The sequence below is a fragment of the Dinoponera quadriceps genome, unplaced genomic scaffold, assembly GCF_001313825.1.
Source record: "Dinoponera quadriceps isolate SergipeBrazil2010 unplaced genomic scaffold, ASM131382v1 scaffold2268, whole genome shotgun sequence".
In the NCBI taxonomy this organism is placed as follows: domain Eukaryota; kingdom Metazoa; phylum Arthropoda; class Insecta; order Hymenoptera; family Formicidae; genus Dinoponera; species Dinoponera quadriceps.
The window spans coordinates 7,932-14,609 of NW_014556314.1; positions in this window are offsets into that span (position 1 = coordinate 7,932).

Genomic DNA, 6,678 nt, shown 5'->3' on the forward strand with positions numbered 1-6,678 from the left:
GATCTTGTTCAGCTCCTCCTTCGATGCCGTCTTTATCTCCTCAATCGTAGCGTAGCGTCGTCCTTTCATGTGCCTTTTCAGTTTCGGGAACGAGAAAAAGTCACAGGGGGCCGGGTCTGAGTAATACGGTGGCTGCGGCATCATTAGTGTGTTGTTTTTGGTCAAAAATTCGCGCACAAGCAACGATGTGTGAGCAGGGGCGTTGGTACGAATTTCGCGGCGACACGTCTCATGCCCAAATCATTAGTAAAAATCGAATAGCACGAGCCAATCGATATGTTTCGGTCCTCAGCAACTTCTCTAACGGTGATTCGATGATTGGCCAATACTATTTTCTTCTCTTCATCAATGTTTTCGTCTGTTGTTGACGTGCTCGGGCGTCCGGCACGCTCTTCGTCGTTCACATCTTCTCGGCCCTCTGAGAACATTTTGTACCACCGATAAACGTTGCTTCGGTCCAAGGTAGCTTCACCATATGCCACAGTCAACATTCGGAATGCGTCCGCGCACTTAATTTTGTTTTTCACACAAAATTTGATACAGATTCTTTGATCCATTTTTGGAATAAGCAAAAATCGATGATGAGTCAAAACACGTCCAAGCAAAACAGCTGTCAAAGATAAACTGAACATTCAAAATGGCCGAACTTGTCGGCATAAGTGAGGGACATGAGTACCAACATAACGCCACAAAAAAATCGAAAATCGAATATACGTAACCCACGGAAATTCAAAATTCGCGATACTTTTTGAACAGACCTCGTATATATATCGTACATCCAAATATATGAGATTTTACAAACATTTTGTAGAAAATTTTCTGTAAATGTGTCAAATAATAAGAAATAATTTTTGCTAACTTATTTATATGCATACGTACGTACACGTACACGCATTCATACATACATGGTTTGTCCGGAAAGTAATGTCAGTGATTTTTTTTTTACGCGACTGACCGTGAGAGGGCGCTCGGATCGGTTGGGAATGATAGAGGGGGAAGTCAGCTAACGAATGTTGAGTCACTTAGTCTTCTCCCGCCAACCGCATAGTAAAGATATGCGTTTCTGTGGAAGTCGTTTTGTGACCTCGTGCAAGTAAAAATGCTGCGCTCGTTAAAACAAAAGATGGCGATTAAGTTTTGCGTTAAACTTGGCAAGACCGCGGCGGAAACACTTCCAATGAACAAGACAGCTTTTAAAGAAGATGCTCTGTCGGATCGGCAAGTGCTCCGGTGGCACAAGGTTTTTTTGGAAGGCCAGGAAGAGGTCGACGACGAAACTTGCGCCGGACGGCCATCGACGAGCACCGCGGACGACAATGTGACGCGAGTGAAAGAACTTTTGAACACAGACCAATGATCGAATGTCCGTTTACTGTCACAGTTATTAGACATTCCAAAAACTATTGTTCATGAGATCATTAGGAACAATTTGAACATGCGGAAGGTGTGTGCAAAGATGGTCCTTCCTCGTCAGCAACTACCTGGCCAAAGCAGGGGTGCCAACGATTCCCCAGCCTCCGTACAGTGCGGACGTCGCTGCCCCCGACTTCTTTCTGTTTTCACGTCTGAAAGGACCCATGAAAGGAAAGCATTTCGAGACCATTGAGGGGATCCAAGCAGCTTGCCACGCGGCTTTAAAGGACATTCCGGAGAAGGCCTACCGTGGCGCATTCGATACCTGGAAAACTCGCTGAAGCCGATGTGTCAACGCAGGAGAAGCCTATTTTGAAGAATTTTGATTTGTTGTAACGAAAAGTTCAATAAATTTTTTTTAATCGACTCAATGGCATTACTGCGGACAAACCATACACTTGAAACCGTACACTTGAAAAGTTTTTCAATTGCTGTAATATATGTATTTGTTTTATTTACGTGAAAATCAAAATTATTCCATCTGAAATTTAAAAAATCTGAAATTATTTACCTTTAAATAAATAAAAAACATTTGATTCGTTCAATGTCAAGTTAAGTTAATTAGCCTTTTTTCTCCATGTATAATTTCTCGATTAATACTGCATTTAGATTCTGGAATATTTATCATTTAATGAAATACATATCATTTGTCACATTAAAAAAATGAATACATATAAATAAAATTAAATCGAGTTAAATAAAGTTTGAAGTTTCATTTATTCGATACAATTTTTATACAGGTATATATATTTATAAAATACAAATCCATGTCAATATATAATGTACACACATAAATACATAATATACAATACATATTATATACATATAAATTTTATGTTATCTATTGAATAAGTATTTTACTTAAAATACTGCGCTCTCTCGTAACGTTTTAAATTTTAACAACAGATTTTTATCAAGTTTAAATTAATCCTCATTGTTAGGAATAATTAGAAAGTTATTAATTTTTTCCTGAGTTAGATGTAACTCATTGATTTCAGATAAGTAAAATTACTTATCCATCACAGATAATCTTTTTTATCTCAAGTCGCACGGCAATGTTGCAACACCAATAAGTCACGGAACGGTTGCAACATTTAAAAAAATGACAAATTTTTTATGCTCAAGGTTCGCGTTAACGCAGCTCTACAGATAGCCTATCTAGAGTTTTCAGGCCAATCAAGCCTTCAATTAAGATAATTCAGAAACTAAAATTGTAATAAAAAGTTTAATAGCATTTTTCTTACGTAATGTTAATGCAAGCTTTTGATTGCAATGTAGATAAGTTAGCAAAAGCTTCTTCTTACATAATATGACAATCTGATTAAGATTGGTACAGTCAATCATGAGATCTCAAAATCTTACTCACGAAAAAGGTAATTTTTCTCGCCTGGTGAGATCAACTTCTCATATCACACGTATATATGCACACACGCAAAGTGAGTTTGTCTCAAGTCGTATTCGTAACTTTCACGTACATGTATGTTCAGATATTTGTAAGGTAGATAAACATAAGTTGTACGCATATGTTTCTCGATACCCATGTTTCTCGATACATTTTTAAGAGGTTCCATAACTGCTGTTCAATATACACATTTGAATATGTGCGATGTAGATGTATTCGATGAAGCTGACTTACCGTAGGTCTTCTACAATATTTTCAACGATTCAGTATCAAGAAATTTTGTTGACAACACCAAATTTGAGGCAATCTCTTTGTTTGCTAGTACTTCTTACTTATTCCCGTATAATTGATTAATACGATCATCAACGCGCGTGAAACATACCTTATATAGTCGTTTTAATATGTTTATATTTAAGCCGTATAATATGTACACATTATGCCGTTCTACAACAGCGTAAAATGATAATACATAAGTGGTAATGCATAAATTATAAATTAACGAACCAATCAGTCGATTATTCTTGAACTCTGAATCCAATTGACAAATTAGCTTACTACTTACGTTTTACTGTATTGCTATTTTACGCTAGAATATATTTTAGTCGTAGAATTGCCTTAGTAAGCACGTACAACACATTGCTTTTCCAGCCATTCGTATTTAATAATTAATGACATAACCTTTGGAGGAAAGTTATTATGACACATAATTCATTAATAAATAACATAATTAATAATTTAATATAATAAATATTTTATAACAAATTTAAATTGAAACATTTTCGCTGAATATAAAATTAGGATTGATTAATTCTGTTTTCTGTTCTAATTTACTGAACAATTATACTGCTCGAGTCAATATGACCCGACTTGTTCTATTAGTAATACAAATAAGTTTCCGCCGTTTTCAAAAGATGGCTCCACCGACAAGATTACTTTGAAATCGTCAGATGTAAAACATCATATAGAAAGTTTGGACACCTGGCAACAACATAACCTTAAAATACTATTGACTTTGTATAGGCAGTATACATTTTTTTCGTTCGAAAATGTCGAGTTTTGTACCGAATAAGCGTCATTTGCGGGAAGCTTTGATTTATTTCTTTCATTTAAAGAAATCTGTTGCTGAGGCGCATCGGTCGCTTGTAGAAGTTTACGGTGATGTTGCTTTAAATAAGAGAAGTTGTCGTGAATGGTTTCAAAAGTTTAAAAACGGCGAGTTTGACGTGGAAGATAAAGAACGCGAAGGAAGGCCAGTAAAGTTTGAAGACGCTGAGTTAGAGGCATTATTGGACCAAGACTCATGTCAAACTCAAGAGCAGCTCGCAGAAAACTTAGGAGTGACTCAAGAAGCGATTTCAAACCGTCTCAAGACCATTGGTATGGTACAAAAGCAAAGAAATTGGGTTCCGCATGAACTCAAACCCAGAGACGTCGAACGCCGTCTTTTCACGTGCGAACAACTTTTCCAAAGACAAAATCGGAAGGGTTTTTTGCATCGAATAGTGACGGGGGATGAAAAGTGGATCCACTACGACAACTCAAAGCGTAGGAAATCGTGAGGTAAGCTCGGCCATGCACCAACTTCAACGGCCAAACCGAATACAGGTATTCATGGCAAGAAGCTAATGTTGTGCATCTGGTGGGATCAGCTCGGAGTAATCTATTACGAGCTACTCCAGCCTAACGAAACTATCACTGGAGAACGTTATCAATAGCAACTGATGCAATTAAGCCAAGAATTGAAGCTTAAACGCCCCCAATATGCCAAAAGACATGACAAAGTGATTTTTCAGCACGACAACGCTCAGCCACATGTTGCAAAAGTCGTCAAGGATACTTTGGAAGCTTTACAATGGGATGTCTTACCCCACCCGCCGTATTCACCAGACATTGCTCCTTCGGACTACCACTTGTTCCGGTCGATGGCTCACGCCCTGGTCGAGCAGCACTTCACTTCTTACGAAGAAGCCAAAAATTGGGTCGATTCATGGGTAGCCTCAAAAGATGAAAAGTTTTTTCGACGTGGCATCCGAATGCTGCCAGAAAGATGGCAAAAAGTAGTAGCTAGTGACGGACAATATTTTGAATAAAATGTAACGTATATTTTTTTTACAATAAATTGATAATTTTTATAAAAAAACGGCGGAAATTTATTTGTATTACCAATATATATATACGAGGGTGAATCAAATATAAACCGGAATTATTTTTTTGTTTAATTGAAGCATCATAAAAAAATTAACATACATAACTATTTTTCTACATAATCCCCGGACTTCGAAACACATTTTTCCCAACGGGTAACCAGTTTTTTAATTCCGTTATCATAAAATGAAGGCGGCTGTGACAGCAGCCAATCGCTCACGAAGGATTCGACAGAAGCATCGTTGTCAAATCTTTGTCCTCCAAGTGCTTCTTTCAGTGGTCCAAACAAATGATAATCGCAGGGCGATAAGTCCGGACTGTAGGGAGAGTGTTCCAGTGTAGTCCAGACCAGTTCTTCAATTTTTTGATGAGTTAATGCAGTTGTATGGAGCCGGGAATTGTCGTGAAGCAGGATAACGTCTTGGATTGGAAATCCGCGTCTTTTCCGACGACATTCGCGTTTTACTTCGTCCAAAAGTTGACAGCAGTATGCGGCGTTCACAGTACGACGTTCATGAAGAAAATCGACTTGCAAAATACCTTTAAAGTCAAAAAATACGGTTGCAAGAACTTTTCCAGCTGAGAGTCGAGTTTTGGCTTTGACGGGTGTAGATTCACTTTTCTTTCGCCATTCCATACTGGCTTCTTTGGATTCCGGGGTATAGTGGCGCACCCAAGTTTCGTCGCAAGTCACAATTCGATGCAAAAAAGCTTCTCCTTCGGCCTGATAGCGTGTCAATAGCCATTCGCACAGCTCCAAACGGTGCCGTTTCTGATTTTCGGTGAGAAGACAAGGGGCCCATCTGGCGGACACTTTTCGAAACCCAAGGTGGTCAGTAATGATTGCCTGGGCACTGCCGAAGCTTATTCCGACCTCAGAAGCAATTTCAGCGACCGTTAATCGATAGTCATCCTCGATAAGGCTGCCAACCAAACGAATATTCTCCTCTGTTACGCTGGCCCTCGGGCGATGTCGGTGCCCCTCATTTTCAACAGTTTCTCGTCCTTCTACCAGGTGTAGAAGTATGAAACCGGAATTTCCCTATAGATGGTGCTAGCCATCAGTTTAGAGACCGTAAGACCGCTTCTGCAGCGCCATCATCTCCCTCTAACAGCTGATGAAGATTTTCAACACACAACAACCCAAGTTCCATACACCGGTATATTTTCCTATAACCTTAAACATGTCGAGTTTTGTGCCTACGATCTACGATTTGCGGACAGCATTGGTTTTTTGTTATCATTTGAAGAAAACTGCTGCAGAATCGCATCGAATGCTTGTCGAAGCTTACAGTGAACATGCTCTTGGTAAAACACAGTGTTTCGAGTGGTTGAAAAAATTCAAAAGTGGTGATTTTGACGTGAGAAACGAAGAGCGTGGGAAACCACCGAAAAAGTTCGCAGACAACGAATTGCAAGCTTTATTGGATGAAGATGATACTCGAACTCAATAAGAACTCGCGGATGAATTGAATGTGACGCAGAAAGCTGTCTCAATTCGTTTGAAAATATAGAAAAAGGCAACACAAAGTCATTTTGCTCCATGATAATGCCCCATCACACACAGCAAAACGGGTCAGGGAAACGATCGAGGCGTTCAGTTGGGAAATACTAACGCATGCGGCTTATTCTCCAGACTTGGCTCCGTCCGATTATCATCTATTCGCATCAATGGGACACGCTCTCGCTGAACAACGCTTCAATTCGTATGAAAATGT